The 19145-nt window shown below is 43.5% G+C and overlaps 1 protein-coding gene across 1 annotated transcript in view; it reads right to left on the bottom strand.

Annotated features, from left to right (window-relative positions):
• NCK1 (NCK adaptor protein 1) overlaps positions 1 to 19145 on the bottom strand; it is a 95768-nt gene that overhangs the window by 59089 nt on the left and 17534 nt on the right. Inside the window, exon 2 of the mRNA XM_066598068.1 lies at positions 6439 to 6504. The gene's annotated coding sequence lies outside the window, so the exon portion shown is untranslated. The remainder of the gene's footprint in view (positions 1 to 6438; positions 6505 to 19145) is intronic.

The raw sequence follows: 19145 nt of genomic DNA, 5'->3' as shown, positions 1-19145 counted from the left end.
CGAAAGACAGCTGCAAAGAAAGGGTCTGCTTTGTCAGTGCACTGGCGTCACGCACCTGCACATCTGATATACTACATATCACACACCAATAACTGGTATGACCTGAATTTCCAACACAGCACGCTTCACCCCAGCAGAGCCTGACCTGACAAGTGCTGCTCATCATGTTAGATGGCAAGAATCAACATGCCAACCTGGAAGTACCGATGACACGTCCCATGCTCAGAAGTTACAGAACTGCTGATTATTCATATAGTATCTAGCTCATCAACACAAACCTCTTGTCCATACGTCATAAGGAAGACGGACCACCCTCAGACAGACAGCCGCTCTGTATGGAAACTGTATGACCGGATGCTCTTTAATGCATTGGAATAGTAAAAATGTGATTGTTCTCAGTTAGAGAAACCAAGTAATCTTGTAGGTATGATACCTTTTAATGGCTAACAAAAAGACATGATGTTATAGCAAGCTTCCGAAAAAAACACAGGGTTCTTATTGGGACTTAAATAAAATCGATCCGAAGAGGCATGGATATTTAACCCCTTCACGACCAAGGACGTACATTTACGTCCTGTGGCCGCGGGGTATGTATGAAAAGAGGTTGCGATGCAACCTCTCTTCATACAGTGCGGGCGTCAGCTGTTTATAACAGCTGACACCCGCGGGCAATAGCCGCGAGCGGCTGCGCGGCCGATCGCGGCTATTAACCATTTAAATGCCCCGAACGATGTTCGGGGGTCCCGCACGGCCCCCCCGCAGTGAGATCAGGGGAGCCGTGCAGTTGTCATGGCAGCCGGGGGCCTAACGAAAGGCCCCAGGGCTGCCTTAACAGACTGCCTATCAAGCCATCTACACAGAGTGGCTTGATAGACTGCCTGTCAAAAAGCAGTATGATGTAATGCTATAGCATTACGTCATACTGCAGGAGCGATCAAAGCATCGCATCTTAAAGTCCCCCAGGGGGACTTCAAAGTAATGTTAAAAAAATAAAAGTTTAAATCACCCCCCTTTTGCCATATCCATTATTAAAAAATCTAAATAATAAAAAATATGTATTTGGTATCGCCGCGTCCGTAAAAGTCCGAACTATCAAAGTAGTGCATTATTTTTCCCGCACGGTGAACGTCGTCCGGGAAAAAAAATGAAGAACGCCAGAAATGCACTTTTTTAGTTACCCTGTCTCCCAGAAAAAACGCAATAAAAAGCGATCAAAAAGTCATATGTATTCTAAAATGGTACTATCAGAAACTACAGGACATCCCACAAAAAATGAGACCTTGCTCAACTACGTCGACCGAACAATAAAAAAGTTATCGCGCGCACAAAATGACGGCAGAATATAATTGAAAAAAATTTAATGTTTTTGAAAAAAAAAAAAATATATACAAGTTTGGTATCGTAGTAATTGTACCGACCCATAGAATAAAGTTATCATGTCGTTTGTTGCCGTTTGTGCGCCATAAAAGCAAGAGGCACTAAAAGATGGCGAAATGTTGGGTTTTTCGTTTTACGCCACTTAGAATTTTTTTAGAGTTTTTCAGTACATTATATGGTACTTTAAATAGCACCATTGAAAAATACAACTCGTCCTGCAAAAAACAAGCCTTCATACAGCGACGTCGATAGATAAATAAGGGAGTTGCGATTTTTTTTTAAAGGGGGGAGGAAAAAACGAAAATGGAAAGAGAAAAATGGCCGCATCATTAAGAGGTTAAACACTTTTGTGACACATAGTAAAAAAATACACATATATTGGCACTTTAGTCTGCAATGTTCACCAGGGAAATGCCAGAATCTAAAGTGCAGGTAGTAAGACCCCAACGAGTAGTGCAGGAGGGGACCATCCCGTCTCCATGGTAGGACGGCCAACCGGAAGATTTGTTTCTAGATACGGGCCCGTCCACACGTGCAAGAAACGTACATGAAACAAAATGGGAAAACACGTGTTCTTAAGAGTACCGTGTGTATTTAAAATCATTAGGGTTGTATAGGTTTTGATACGTTTATATGATCGCAGAGGCTCACAGGCAGCTATGCACAGTAGTGGGGGAGGGGGGGGTGTTTGTATCTCCCGTGCCGTCGCTCAGCGATGACGCGGGTACCCGTAGACTATCTGCAATGTTAATTATTGAGGCTACGGGTCAGGTACCTCCATTAACATGAAGGCCGTTCACGCGGATTTTGTGGCACAATAGAGCATGCTGCCACTTTTCTTCCGCTCGCAGAATACGCAATTTGTATCCACAACTGTGAAGGAAAATTCTCAAATATTAGAGCCCGACCTAAGGCATTTATCTGATCACAAAAAACATAGTACAGCAGGGCTCATGCCAGCATTTTACCGCTGTGTGAGACGCAGGGATTTCTGATTGTGTCAACAGCTTATCTCACACACTGTTTAAAACTTTCAGTTCTGCCATTTAGCGTAGTTGCGTATAAATATCGTACATACGCAATGTAATTGCCCATGTACAGCGTTTATTACGCACCCATGGAGAATAGAGCTCCATTGCGTGTAATACACAGTACAATAGAACATGCTGCGTTCTTTTTTATGCATCATACGCAATGAATATACCCAAGTGTGAACAGATCAGTGAAAACCGATGTACTTTCATGGGCTTCATTCACTGTGTATTATGTGCGTGTAAACAACAAAAAACAAAAAACATAGGAATGTGTGCCCTGCTAAACCTCAAACGTACGCATTGTCTGACTGTGCGTAACCCATTCTAGCCTATGGGTCTGTTATACGCTATGCTTGCATTAGTTTTTGTGCGTGTTTCACGTATGGCCATATGACAATGTGGAAGGGCCCCGATCTTAGATCACCTTCACATGTATTTATGGCTGGCAAACCGAGACTGCACAGTTCAGCTTAATGGAAATCTATGGGGGCCTTAACAGAGTTCAACCGCGGAAGATCCAGGTATTGCAGCAAGAATTCAGGTGCTACACTGCACCCATACTATGCCGGTGTGGAAGTGGCCACATGCAGGCCGCGGCAAGCCATCATAGCAGTTGCCAAAAGTTATTTATGAATTAGGGGAAGATTTCAGGCCCTGCCCACACGGCGGATTACAAGTCTGTGCCATAATCTATATGGACAATTTGAGGGGGGAAAGTTCTTTGTTGACACGGATTCTGTGCAGAATGTCAGGAAATCAACAGATTTGCCCCATTGAAGGCCTACTCTGTACGGATCCACTGCATCTGTAGCCAAAAACCACTTCTCCAAAGCCTTGCGCTCTGCTGACGGATCACAAGACAGCCACATGGCGGATGCCTCCACTGTCATGCAAGCTTACAATTCATTCCATTACTTCCACCTACAAATGGGACATGAACTGGTGAAGCGTCTTTACTCAAGTCCCTTTTAGACGAGCCAATTCTTGTTTGAACTAGCAAATGAGTGATGCTGTGGCTACCTCGCTCGCAGTCGCGCAGCCCGTTTAGCCAGTAAGATCATCGTTAAGAACCGGTCACTTCCCGTTCTGCGTCTCACATTCGTATTTAAATGCTACGATAAGTGAACAAGCCAACGATTTTTATGTTGAAGAATCAACAATTCTCATTCGGCCGTCGGCTCGTGTTTAAACTGAACGATTAATGTCATCTTTCGTTCGTTTTAACGATTTTTTGAATGATAGTGGCTACATTTAAAACACAGCAGAAGCCAGTCTAGATATTAATCTGTGGGTTCACCATGGGTAGTAATTACATTGTGATGCATAGAACATGGAAAAAAAAATTTTTTTTAAAAACACCCAAAAACTGAACTAAGGGGCTGTTCACATCATGTTTAGGAAAAAAGAAACGCATTAGAACAAATTGCTTTTATGTACCCACAGACTAAGGGCTCAATCACACAAACGTATTTGAATTGCGTACTAGGTACATAATGTACGCACGTATAACACGCAGTACATGGCGGCAATTCAAATAGATTTATTTCCGCATGTTCCTCTCAAGTCTAGCGTTTCTTCAATTGCGTACACTGGTAATATGCACGCACAGCATGTTCAATTTAACTGCTTATAAGGCACATACAGCCTTTTTGTTCTCTATGGCTGCACCCAAACGCTGTACATACTCAATACATTGTGTTTAACCCTCTCCAATCCACTGTCTGACGTCTGAAGACATTATGATTTAAGGCTGTACAGCTCTGATGTTGGAAGACATCCGTTGGGGTTCTCTTACTGTATATTGCCAGCCTCTCTGCTGTCAGAGCCTATCCAATGTGTCATCTCATGCAGTACTGGCTTTAGCCAGCAGATAGCGCTGTTGTACAACGGCAGAAAAAGAGTAAGCCCCCTAGGAAAACCAGGATACAAATTGGATTGGAAAGGGTTAATACACAACGCTGCTAAGAGAGCGGAGAATTAAAAAAAATAAATAGCCACACTTCGCATGACGGTGTGTACGACATACGCTGTCATACGCAATGCACAATCGCTGCCCTATGGAAAAACGCTGTAATGCAGGCACTGTTTTACGCATATGGCCATGTGAATGACCCCCAAGGCAGACCCACAGAGAATACTTTTGTCTTTGGTTACCTCCCTTACATTTGTGTACTTTTGTGGGCTATAAAAGTGTAGCATGCCAAGCTTTCATACTCTTCTGTATGGAAAATATAGTTCTCTATATAACATGTACTTTATGTACATTTAAACGTATAGGGTAAACATACATTAATACGTGATGTGAGCAGCCCCTCACCTACAGAAGTTACCAGCAACACTTGGGTAAGGTATGCAGCAACCGGAGAGAACAGAAGAGTTTCTGAAAATGTGACCCAAGAAGACCCCTACATTCCAACGCGCTGACATCATCCGCTACCTGCCGATATAGGAACCGCGGTGCTGCGATTCATGGAGAAGAATGGAGTCTTTATTGAAACATCAACATAAATTGCTTCCGGTCACTTGGTCTTTCTTCTGCATGAATTGGAGGACCCGGTTTTCTACTTCTATGACTGCAGTTCTATATATCCTACCGCTGACTGGAGAACAAAAAAAAATATAGGCCCCGACTCACTGCCACAGCCCCTAACAGCACCATAGTTTAGTTTATGGTGTTTAAGGGGGGGGGGGGGGTGACAGGTTCCCTTTAATTGAGATCACCAATCCAGATCCTTCAAAATACAGTATTCAGATACCAGAAGAGACCTCCTAAATATACACGTAGCTAGATCCCAGAAGTTATAAAATTGGGACCCCCCTCCTTATATTTACATACAAGACCCCTAAAGCTAAAGGGGTTCTGACATGAATCCAATTTTTATGCTTTAGCAGCCATTGTTCCTTGGTCTGTTTAATGGGAACCCATGATTAATGGCTGCTAAAACATAAAAATCTTACTTACCTTTGCTCCTGATGTTGTTCTGCAGCAGGGTCATCTCCCAGCAGGCTCCTCTTCTTCCTCCGACAAGCCCCCACCCCCTCCCTTTGGGGAATCCGCGCATGCGCAGTGGAGAGGTGCCCTCTGACATGAGTCAGGACGGGCCGCGTCTCCACTGCGCACACGCAGAATCTCGGCGTTCAGCCAGGACGGATGGGCCGCCCACAGCAAGCACTGCTTGTGACGTGCTTGCTGTGGGCGGCCCGTCCGTTCACCCCAGAAGTGGCTGACGGGCGGAGCAGAGCAGGAAGCGGTCATTTTGACTGCTCCTGCTCTGCTTCTAGAAACCACAGAAGATGCCAGATGGAGGGGACATGCCTGGCGATCAGTTCTGGCCAGGCAAGGTAAGCAAAAATTTGTGTGTGTCCATTTACCTGTAAAGATAATTACATTGTTATCAGTGCTCCCGTGGAGAATACACCACCATGGACGGCAAACAGCATGCTGTCAGTGTCATCTTCTCTCCAGCTTAATGATGGATTTTAAGCTCACCTAAAAATCATCGATCAGCCGAAGAGTGAAAGATGAAAGCATTTACACACAATTATCGCTCAAACGATGGTTTGAGCGAATTTTGAGCAATAATCATGTGTAAATGGGCCTTTATTCAAGTCCCAGACAAGGCAAAACAAATATTGAGTCCGTAGACCAGACTCTATACTTCTCCCTCACACTCTGCTCGGGATACCGTGCATTGTGCCCTGGCGTCATTCAGCATCAGGATGTTGTATGCACCTCCAAATACAAGTAGAAACGGACGCCTTCAGGTCCCAGTGCAGTGGTGTGCAGGGCTGAAAAACAACAGAGCGAGGAGGGGAAGTATACAGTCTGCAGTTTATTGTACTAATCCCATAAATCATGGCTGTTTGCTTATTGCTTTGCCTGCACCCTATTCTTAATCTCCTTCCCCAGTGACAGGGTGAAAACCATGTATAGGCTGACTGGGTGAAGTTGATATATCGTCAATATTGCAGTCCCAAAAACATGTTTAAAAACACAAGATGTTAAAAACTACTAATAAAAGATTACCTTAAATGGTAAGACGAGGCGAACGGTATGATGAGACTTCGTTATCTAGGCGCACTGTAAATCCATCTGTAGATAGAACACATATATGATCAGCCACGGGAAAGAAAATACTAATCACCACAATACAGTCCAAAAAGGACCCCAGAAACAGATCCTATATTGACGTCCATATAATGGGATAATCCAAGTGATCAAAAAGCATTAGAATAAGTTCAGAACTGCAGGCGCACCCTTAACTAAAACAAGGACAAATTCAGTGAAATTGAAAGAATGTAACATTCACTTTCAGCATTGCCTGACGGATGTTGCAATGTGGACTGCAATACAAAGTATTCCCAGACGGGTATTGCGGAAGCCCAATACCTCGCCCTCGTAAACCAACATTGGCACCTCTTCCACGGTCAACTGTGCTGAACTTCTTTATAGGCAATACTAGCAATATTTAGAAAATACAATCGCGCTCGTCAGTTTTACCATAAAAGGAGCACAAACTAGACGACCCTGCAGAAAGCAGATCCATGGTCTTCAACGAAAATCCAATAGTTAATTAAAAACAGGCCACTTCCGGAGAAGGCTGCTGCGGATAACGACACTTGGGAGCCGCGAGAGTCACCGCTCATCTCCAGTAATAAACTAAAACACATTTCACGTTCTCTAATCATTGTTTATATTCTCACTGTAATTCCAAGAACATGAAACGTGTAAATAGGAAATGCCGAACGTTTGAACGTCAGTCAAGTTCCAATTCCGAATCTCCCCTCCAAGGACATTCTTCAGACAACGCTGAGGAACAATGGAGACAACGGAGCTGATGTAAGACCACATCCACAGCTGGTGGAGGGCTCCAGACTGCGGCGGTACATCGGCCCTACTCCACCTCTCTATATGCCTCACACATCATAGAGGTCGGGGATTATCATGGAGCCATTTGCCACCGCTACACAGAGGGAGGCGCTCCGTTGTGATGAAGATAAGCCCCTTTATCTCCAGCCTTTTTTGTGTCTTAACCATTAAGCAATTTTCATCACCACTTAGCAAGAGCCATAACTTCTGGTCATAGCCGTATGGGCTTGTTTTCTTTGGGACGAGTTGTATATTTGATATGGCACCATTCTTGGGTATATATAATCTATTGTGTAACTATTAATACAAAAAGACTTTGCGTCACACATTCCAAGGTCGGAGCATTTTTATTTTACCGTCAATGGAGCTGTGCGAGTTCTTGTTTTTGTGGGACAACTTGTATTTATTTGTACCATTTTGAGGTATTTACACAATATTTTGATTTTTTATTGCCATTTAAAGGAAAAAAAAAAAAAAAGATTAACAAAACTGCTAGTTTGGCCTTTTTTAACTCTTTTTTAACTCTTTATGGAATTCATAAATAATTAATATTTTATAGTATGCTTTGTAATGATGTGGCAATAGCAATTATGTGCTTTTTTTTGTTCTTTTCTTAATATTTAAAGCCTTGTGTAAGAAGAAAAAAAAAACTTTTGCATAAAAACACTTACATGCTGCGGTCAGCAATGACTGCGGGATCTGCAGAGTTAAATGGTATAGAGGAGTGATTGGATGATCAAGTCTTCATCTTTTTACTCCTTTTCTGGGGATGGAATGGGGGGGGGGGGGGGGAGTGATAACATGAAGAAAAGTCCATGTTACCCTCTGGGACAGAGGGGAAAATAGAACAATCACAAATCTTATATGCCATCTGCTCATCCCTCCTCCCCCTCCCTCTCAACACACTGAAAAGTGTGGGCTGTAAATTCAATATTCCCGGACCCACTTCAAGTGGCTGTAGTTGTGGGTGTGTAAGTGCTACCAACATGCAGAATATTGGCCTAATGTCAGTAGTGCTGACGGCACCAGAAGTTACAGCCATTTCAGGTAGAACGAGTTCTGTTTGTCCAAAACTATAAATGTATTTTTCCTGTAGAATTAACAGAGCTCATCCTGCTGGGGGAAAGTGAAAGCGGCTTTCCGGTTTATCCTGGGTACTCCATTTGTTCCGTCCTGCCACAGATCCACCAGTATCAGGGCAGCTCCTTGTTCTTCCAAGATGGTTACAGTGCCCATATCACTACTCTGTGCATAGGTAGTCTAAGACATGCTGCTCTCCATTTGGCCAGTGAGTCGTATGAGAAGAGCTGGCCAATCAGAAAGTCGGTGTTGTGTCAGACTAGCAATGCACAGTATATGCAATGGGTAGTCAGAGAAGTGCTGCAGCCATCTTAGAAGACTAAAAAGGTGCCTAGGAATCGGGAGAACATCCAAATAATTCAGCAGGTCATAATACCCCACCCCATGTGCTCTAAGGATCGCTTTAAAAAGGAAGCCATCAGCAGCTTTGGACCAATGCAGCTGGGTTATGATCATGTGATAACGGGCCAGATCAGCATTAGCTATGGAGAGTCTGGAAGTCATCTCCAGTATCATCCGGAACATGTGCAGCGAAGTACAGCGTACTGTCCTGTCATTCATTTGCACAAGTATCCACTTTTTTTCCTAACTAACCCCAAAATGGATGTTTTTCACTGAGACCTCTTTAGACGCTACAGCCAGCTTCATAATTGCATACTGGCAGGTGCCCTTTAAGAGGGCACTTTTTTTTTACTACTTTTTGCATTGTACAACAGTGTTATAAACCCAAAGGTCTGTGAGGGTAGAAGCCTGCTCAACATGGCTACACTGGCCTAAGACCTCCTGTAAACGGAAACCATACCCAAGAACAATCTGAGCAAACAGCAGAATAGTGAGCGCAGCTCTGGCCTATAATACAAGCTGTAACTCAGGATTAGTACAAGTGACGCAATATATTTATTGACATCAGGGCTCATTGGCATCAGCGTTACGGCTCAGTTAGAGCTTTCCATCGGTTTTTGGAGCAGAAAAACTGAATTAGACTTTTCCTTGTTTCCTTGCATTGATGTCAAAATGAATGGAAACCTAACAGAATTGAAGCAAACTAAAATTTATAGGACAAAAAAAAAAAAAACTAGTTATTTATTACACAAATGCTAGCCTTAGCTAATCTTAGTATCCAATATGGATAGAGTGCTAAATAAGCCCAGTGATCACTGTAATATACCACAATCATTATGCAACACTCAATGATATTCTGACCATCTTAGGCCAAAGCTTGTGGCTCACCTGAACTCGCCATGCAATTTTTGATCACATACGTTTCTTGAGCACAAAAAGTCGTCTCATTCCAAAAATAATTTACCTTCTCATGATTTCTAAACTAATTATACATCCATGCAAAACTTACACTTATTTTATTATTTGACGTCCGCAAGTGCATAGGACCTTCACAGGCATTGATATTTTCCCATCTAGAAGGTCTGGGAACAAAATGAAAAACATCGAATCTTGTAGAGCAAAAAATTCTCTTCCAAATAGAACAAAAATGAAAAGAAAAAAAAAATGGAGTACATTCCGATTTTCACCTTTGAAAAAGGGAAAAATTAGCAAAAGTGGTTTTTGCCATTTTTGACTCATTGTATCTTAAGAGCTATGCATCCTTTTGGGTCCATAATGTGAATAATGAGAAACATTTCTATGGAGTACACATTGATAAATTCATAGCTGAGTTGGATTGCATTGATTATGAGTTATTACTGCTTAAAATATGAATTTTATTTTGCGCGATAGAATTTTTCAGCTGTTTTAACATGCAATGGTGGCAGAATGATGATAAGAGTGGCAGTCTGAGGAGCTTAGCTGGATTCAGCACCAAAAGTTCTCCTAGTGTGTGAAGTTTCATTGCTCTAGAGTCATTGGAACTGGCTTGGCAATGGATTGAAATCGCCACTTTTTTCAGGTTGCGCGCTGTAATCACATGACCTGTAGCTCGTGAACCAAAGCACTTTGAAGCCTAATATTCTGGCTATCTTAGTTTAGGGTCAGGGTCTATCTTTGTGCAAAGTTTCATTGAAATCTGAGATGGTCAACCGGGAGCATTGGTTGAACTGACACGGAATGACCCATATGTTAATACTTCCAATATTGTCAGCGGCATGCTTTCTACTAACATTCAATATACTTGAACTATTATTTCCCTCAAATCAACCTGCAAATGTCTGGCGAGTTCTCCCAAAGATGATAACGCTGTTCATGCTTCCTGACCCAACATACCAGTTTGTCCCAAAGATGTTTAATAGGGTTCGGGTTCTGTACAGGCCAGTCCAGGTGTAGAACATCCATAGCCTCAACTTAAAACAGCGTTGTCACAACACATTTTTATCTTGGAAGTATGGCTGACCATTCCTAGAGTATTACCACATTGCCAGCAGCACATTATTGTCTAGAATGTCAGGGTTCACCTCCGTGTTCATGGTTCTTGCCAATACAACCAACATCCCCAGACCATAGCAGAGGCTCCGCCTTATTTAACGGTTGACACAACACAATTAGGCAAAAAGTGTTCTCCACACCCGGGTACCTCCATCTGATTTGAAGACGTAGTAGTGCAACCGATTGCTCCATGAGCATTCTTCCATTGCTCAACTGTCCAATGACTACGATCTCTGCACCATTGTAGACGGGCCAACGCATCGTACATCATGACGGCTGGCTTGTGTGCGTGCAGCTGTATAACCGGTACATCCAAAAGTGTGCAGTTCCCATCACAAACTATGGCTGACACCTCCAAGGGTCTACAGCTTATGTAGCATAGCTGAGGACACGCAACATGTTCATAACACAATCTATTCTACTGATATGGGTGTCCAAGTACTTTCGTAGGATAATGTATGTACCACATATTTGCTCACCTGCCACAGTTGGTTGGTTTTTAGCATAACGAAAAAACCCAAGTGATTGTTGGGCTCTGTAAACAGGAGCCGCTCAATAATTGAGTGATTCCCATTTACTGTGGATGGAGGCAGGCGGCCAGAAGGATCCCCACCGGCTGCGCCAGCATGCACTGCACCATTCCTGTATAAAAGGGCAAGTCATCACCAAGCGGCAGCGCATGGGATGGCTGTTGGAAGATAACCTCCCATGTAGAAGGGATCTTAACCCTTTCCAATCCAATTTGTATCCTGGTTTTCCTAGGGGGCTTACTCTTTTTCTGCAGTTATACAATGACGCTATCTGCTGGCTAAAGCCTGTACTGCATGAGGTGACACATTGGATAGGCTCCGACAACAGAGACGCTGGCAATATACAGTAAGAGAACCCCGACGGACGTCTTCCAACATCAGAGCTGTACAGCCTTAAATCATAATGTCTTCAGAGGTCAGACAGTGGATTGAAAAGGGTTAAAATAGAGACAAAATGTGAACATGAAGTAGATTTCCTCTGTTTTTTCCTTTCTTTAAAGGAGCACATGAAAAGCAACGCACAAAAAACGTGATGCAACATACATAGTGCAACCAATGGTTTTAGGCAAGGAGAGCCGTCATATTGAGGCAAGTTCAACTTGCTACTACAACAATTTTTGGGCAATATGAATAGGTCATGAGGCGTCATCATTATGCTGCAAGTAGCGCCATTTCTGAGGCTCCAGAGTTTCACGGCTCAAGTCTGTCTGATCTATACTCATTGTGCTCATAAACATGCAAGCAACAATGTAGGATTCCAAATCAGATCTCATTTATGATCATGGAGCGAGGATTAAGCCATCACTCCAATTTCAAAAATGTCAAGGAAAAATCTACACAAAATCGCGTTGTGGGGTGAAGTGAAGTGAGAGGCAAGCTTTTAAATCCATTTAGAGCATGAATATTAATAAGAGCACAGTACATGTTATCTTGTGCTTAACCTGACCCAATTAACATCACATTTGTCAAACGACATGACAGGTACATTCTGAAGTCGCTAATTTTAGTACAGCGTCTCTCAAGAGGAATAAAACCAAAGAGACTGTCAAAAACATGCAAATGTATGAAAAAGGTTCTTAAACAGCTGCATGCTTTTGCATCGGACTTCAATTATACACAAAAATGTTTAAGAATTGGAAAAAGTGTCTATTTCAATCCCAGACAACCCCTTTACTATGGACATTTAGCTAGCTACTAGAGATGAGCGAATGTGCTCGGCCCCGCCCCTTTTTCGCCCGAATACCGCGATTTTCGAGTACTTCCGTACTCGGGCGGAAAAATTCGGGGGTCGCCGTGGCGGCGCGGGGGGTTGCAGCGGGGAGTGGGGGGGGGGGGGGGGGAGAAGGAGAGAGAGAGAGGTCTCCCCCCTGTTCCCCGCTGCTACCCCCGCCCCCCGGCTCACCCGAGTAGTGAAGTACTCGAAAATCGCGGTATTCGGGCGAAAAAGGGGCGGGGCCGAGCACGTTCGCTCATCTCTACTAGCTACCTTTCAGATAAATGGCCATCCATACACCTCTCAGGGGGGGTGATAGTAGACGTTCAGAATGTATATTACACACACACACACACACACACACACACACACACACACACACACACTTCAGTTTTAGATTTCCCCCTACTTCCTCTATGCTGTCAGCTAGCAAAAATCGCATGATATCACATTAACAGCCAGACCCAGTACCATCTCTGCCTGCTGGAAGGACAGTGTAATCAATATTATGCTCTATATTCACCTGAAAAAGCTAAAGACCATACGGATACAGTCAAAAAGATGACCTGTCAACTTCACTACAACTGTGACAGCAAAAAAAGCCAACTGCACACACCGATTCCGCATGAGGCATCCCGCACAGAATCCGCCCGTGCCCACGACTGGCAACCCTGCATACCCGTTTGCGCCTTTCTTTTGTACGGTGGATGTGCTGGCCGGTGCACATGCGCAGTCCAGATTTCCCCGCGCCGTCACTAGGCAATGACATGGTTCCAGCAAATTTTCCGGAATGGTTATTCCAGATATGCTGCAGATCGGACTGCTTCCGTTGACTTCAATGGAAGCCATCCATGCAGAAAATGCTCCGAAACAGAGCATGCTGCAATTTTCCTCTGTCAGTGGAAATTGCAGCTCATTCCTGCTCGTGTGCATGGAACAATCACTTTTGCATTGCATCCTATGGATGGAGATTGCTGCAGAACCCAGTGGAAGGCGCCCAACGCAGATTCTGCAGCAAAAATCTGCCCGTGTGCATTCGGCCTAACTGATCAGGTTTCTGTCCCTCCTGTGAAAAGCCTGTGTGGTACAGTCCATGCAATTTCCACATACAGGATGTTCTGGTGAGTGAAATAAGTGACTCCTGAAGAGAACAGAGAGACAAGTAATTCACAGTGGTAACAATAAGATCAACATGATATAATGGAGTGTTGGGGGGGGGGGGGGGGTATTTGAAGTTTTTAGATAGAAAGAAAAAAACTAAAGAAAAAACTAAAATACTACTAGCTCATATACTGGGTGTCTACTGACTAAAAGAAAAAATAAAATAAAGTTCTGTTAAGCCAAAACTTGGAGAAAAAGTTGTCTAAAAATTATATACATCACTTCCTAATTAAAGGGTCACATCTCTATATCTGTGACCGGCCTTAACCCTTTCCAATCCCGTCTGACCTCTGAAGACATTATGATTTAAGGCTGTACAGCTCCGATGTTGGAAGACGTCCGCCGGGGTTCTCTTACTGTATATTGCCAGCCTCTCTGCTGTCGGAGCCTAATTAACATGTCACCTCATGCAGTACTGGCTTTAGCCAGGAGATAGCGCCATTGAATAATGGCAGAAAAAAAAAAAGTAAGCCCCCTAGGAAAACCAGACTATAATATGTATTGGAAAGGGTTAAGTCACAGAGCACACAAATGGTAACTGGGGCCTCTATACCAGCACATTGTGCAGATCTACAACACTACAATGTATTTTGGCAAATTGTAATGTGTAAATGTAAGGCCTTTGCCTGGGGCCGGTATAAATGATTTGACATCACGATTTGGAAGCATTTCTCAATAGGCCCTTTCATAATGGTCTGACCGGTTATTACAGGACCAAGTAAACTCTTATTTTATAGACTTAAGACAAATGCCTCCCTCCCCTCGTTAGGCTCAGTAATGGACCAGTCACATTAGTGGTAAAGATCCTGAAGTGTAAGAAGTTTGTAACAATACTTCTGGTACCGATCTTCCATCTGCATTGTCTATAGCCCAACATGGCATTGCTGATAACTCCAGCAGCATGTGAGGGCTGAATGTAACCAGCGAGCCAAGAACTTCCGTCTAGTTCCTTGGTGCCCTAGAAAACCCCTTTCATTTCATTTTTAGAATCTGGGAAGAAAAGAAAAAAAATTATACTCAAGAAAAAGGGCATCAATACGTAGGCCGGCTTCACACGGACGTAATTGAGCAAAACACCAGAACTAGAACCCATTGATTTTAATTGATTTGTCAACATTTCCTTAATTTGGCGCACACATTTCGATAGCACAAAAAATAAAAACACGTTTTATTTTTCTGCGTATTTGCACCCCAGAGATCCCCATAGGAGTCAATGGGGGTGGACAAATAGGCGGTCATTACAGAAGGCAATGTCTGAAACAGTGCATAACTCCGCTGGAAAAAAAGAATTCGTCTGGGATTCATTAGACTTATTAGCCATTTTAATCAAGGGTAAAGAGGGGGCCCATGTCCAAAAAAAATGCCTGAGGGCAGAAAAAGTACGGTAAAATACAGTAAACAAAAAAAAGCTTTGTTTATAGCACAGAAAAGTTATGTAAAAGGCGTAGACAATTGCGCATACGTCCGTGTGAGGCTAGCCTTAGTGTTTACACTTATGTATTAACACAGACATAGGCAATAGGCAGCCTGAGGTTTGTTCCACCCTTCCGAGGCACACGAATATGAAGCCCATTCTTCTGGATGTAGTCATATACATGAGAGATCTTATCACGTCCCCCTGAACACATCGCCCATTGGTTTCAACGGGGCCTTTAAAGTATCACATGGCTTTCGCACGCGAGTGCGATGTGAGCTTTTCCATTGAAATCAATGGAAAACACTTCCAATCCAATATTGCGCGAGAGGATTGGAACTTCACGGATGCAACGTTTTTGCCTACAAATAGCCCCTCATCCGCAGGTAGATTGTACTTTTCATGAGCGTGAAATCTTGCCGAGTTTCATGGCTTGATATCACGCTCGCCGGTGTGCAGGTAGCCTAAGGGTCTGTCCACATCGCCACTCCCGATTTCCTTGGTTCTGGCTCCATCATGGGGGAAAACAAAAATCACTTAAATGCCGGATAGGGCACATCCTGGACATGGGTAATGGCTAATACACCCCATCAAGTATTAAGGGGTCGGTGGGGTTACGTGGCATTACAACAACCACAGAGCGCTTGTACGGCTTTCATTTCCTGTCTGCTGCGGTTACTTCTCTCAGAGTACTGAGCATTGAAACAATCACTGAAGCAATTTACACAGTTAACCCTTTTTTTCCTTCAAACTAACATCGAGAAACGCGTGAACGCTCAGAATATAAACTATTACGCTACATCTGACCAGAGATGGCAATTTGCAAAATGCTCAAAAAGTTTCATTGAGGTGGTCCATTATATTACTCTGCACCGAATACCAACTTCTGCAAAACACAGGCCACAAATCTCGCCGGATTTCAATATTTCCCTCCAATATTGTAGTGAAATGCCGGAGGGAAACTAATACATCCGGTGCCATACTTACCTATGGGATGATCCACGGCATCCGGAAAGTCAGTTTTGATGCCTGACGCCTCTCAGTACCAAAAAGAAACATACTGCATGCGGTCTGTCTGGCTGTGGACACCAGCCCGGTACAAAAAGGGCACCAAACTGGTACCAGTTGTGTCCGGCGCCAGTGACACAACCGATATACTGTATGGGGCTGGGTCACACCACCATATATGTTTTACCAACCTGTATGCCCGTGTTATACGCAGTAGCTCGTAGGCAATTACATTGCCTCATACAGTTTGGATCACATTAGCGTGCTGACGTTGAGTAATATGCCAGATATCACGCTCGCCCACGCGCGTTATCACACTGATGAGGAATTTTTCTGGCAAAAATGCCTCCCATCCCTTATGTGAAGTAGCGATCCTCCGGCGCGGCTTTCAGACACGTCAAAAGATCGGCAAGAGCTTGCCATGGTTTACAAAACATTGCTCATGTATATGACTCCATTCAAAAGAAGTTCATATTCACGCAAGATTTGAGAGTCTCGTAATGGACAAAACTCGCACGTGTTAAAACCGTTTTAACAGTTCGGGCACAACCGACGTTCCACTGTTAAATAAGCAGATTTGTATCTCGGGAATATGGAACCGTTGGGTGCTCCCCTCTGATGTCATGTTTACAGAACGCCACAGGTGCGGCAGCCAATGACAGAGCTCAGTGCTGGATTGTAGAGGTCTGTCATTGGCTGCAGCACCTGTGATGTCCCATAAACTGGAAGGGACTGCAGCCTGTGAAACAAAGGAGCAGGCAACGGAGTGGGCGAGCATACGCCAATTAGTCATGTTACAGCATGGGGGATGGGGTTTAACTTAATTACAACTCAAGACAACCCTTGAAACATCTTGTTTGTCCCCAACATGTTCTACGCACGTCACAAGTCATGCGATCAAGCTGTACACACAGATGATCGCTTTCTACTGACAGGCAATCGTAACGGATGTCATAAGAGACTGCATATGTCTGTGGAGAAGGAGCGTGTGATCTTAGAAGAACCGAAAGTCCTTGACTTCAGGCATTCATGGTGAGTGATCTCAGCAACAAGTGAGGCGGCCCTCTCCAGCCATCAAAGGGCTCTCAGGACAGCGATGAAACAAATCCCAAGATTGCCCACATCTGAAACAAACACCACAAAGTGATAAAAAAACAACTGGAACGAACAAAACATGCAGCATGTGGAGAGAAGACCATCTGAATAGAGAAAAAAGATCTAACGAAGACGGCCTGAGCAAAACAAGTCTGGCCACCTCACTTTCTCTTAAAGGGGTACACCTACTGTTTATTCGCAAGACCTGTGGTGTCACCATTAGTAGCAATTAAGATAACCAATTGCTTTCGGGGCATCCTTATATCAGTTGGCTAAAAATGTTCTAGAATCAGTCAATCTGGTGACAACAGCAAATCTGTATTACCCATCTTTCACTCCTAATAAAGAAAGTTTTTAGGCAAAAATTTAAAAAAATGCAATACAGCATGCAAGATGAAAGATGCATGCCACATGGTATTGGTTCTTTTTACCACGTGAACCTTGGGGTGATGTAAGCCTATAAAGTGGCATATATGTCAGGAAATCATCTGGTACGGCTGACTGCCCGTAAACTACAGGATTACATCAACATTGCTAAAAACAAAAAAAAAAAATCTGGCAGCTTTTAGGTATCTCTGCCCTCCTGGTTCTACTTATTTAAAGGCCCAGGAGCACAATAATAGGTTAACGCATACAATGATTAGCTGCAGAGTGATAAAACTGCTCTGATATTGTATACAATGTACACGCAGAATCTCCCGTGTATCCACTTGCGATTTCCGTGCAATGCAATTTTAAACATTAGAAAGTCCTATTAACTTTCTTGCGATAAAATCGCGGGTAACAGCGACGCAATGCGAGATTTTTTCACACACAAAAGCATCACTGATGCTAACACTCAAACCAATTGCAGCCATTCAATGGCCAATCAGAGGCAACGCTTCCTGGAGGTGGAGATTTTCAAAGAAGTGATGCCTGAAAACAAGGGCTACGGACCTGAAGAGTCGCGGCGGAGCGGATAGCGCTTAGGTGATGTTGTTTGGGTTTTTTCTGCAGCTAGGACTTATTTTTGGTGTAAGGCTTATATTTCAAGCCAAGAAAAATTGTCTATCTATTGCAAATCCCTAAGTTCAATTAAACCGGTTGTCTATCTTTTCTCCTTAGGGAGAGTACCGAGAAGATGAATGAGGAGACTTCTAACGATCATTTATGCTCTTCTGGGTAACATGCAAATAAGGGAGATGGAGCAATACCTCTGCAGCACCACCTATTGGAAGGCAGCATTTCTGCAAGTCAATGTTAGACTCTTCATACAAGCCTTGTAACAATGACTGGGAATATTCATTTATCCTAACGGAACACAAATGTCAAACACAAGGTACGTGGGTCGAACCTGGTTTTCCGCCTTGTTTTATGTGGCCCATTTTCCGTGCATTAAACCTTAAAGGGGTTATTCAGGCAGCGCCCGCCAGGATACCACAGGGTTATAGCAGAAGCCGTTGCTCTGAACCCTGTGTAGTGGCCAGTAATCGTAATTGCAGGCAGTATCCCTGGGACTACTATGGGGGTGACTATAAGGGCTCGCACACACGAGTGTAAGCACATTTTGGTTGTAAAAATAGCAATTTTTGTTCATGCAAATACAGTGTAACACATGCATTTTTTGGACGCTCTGGCATGCATATTTGCACATGCAAAAAAGAATGCAGACAGGATCATTGAACTGGTGCACAAACATGCAGGGAATATAAAGGTTTCCTGCATAGTCACTGTCCATTTGCGCCCCCCAACACCCCATCCCTCTCTATCCCCACCCCCCATTCAGTTCAACAGTCTATTTTGGTGTGCAATAAGTGCCAAAATAGGTCATGCCACATTTTTCACACAACTGTACATTGCGTATAAAAAATAAAAAAAAACTCATTTGAATGAGCCCATTGAATAGTGGGTGCTATTCACTGCATATTGCGCACGCAAAAAACTTGACGCGTAATATGCAGCGCAAATACCTCCATGTGAACAAACCTTTACTATACAATTACAATCT

This window comes from Eleutherodactylus coqui, chromosome 1 (assembly GCF_035609145.1).
Source record: "Eleutherodactylus coqui strain aEleCoq1 chromosome 1, aEleCoq1.hap1, whole genome shotgun sequence".
Lineage (NCBI taxonomy): Eukaryota > Metazoa > Chordata > Amphibia > Anura > Eleutherodactylidae > Eleutherodactylus > Eleutherodactylus coqui.
Note: the sequence above shows the minus strand (reverse complement) of the source record. Positions and strands in the feature narration are given on the sequence as shown.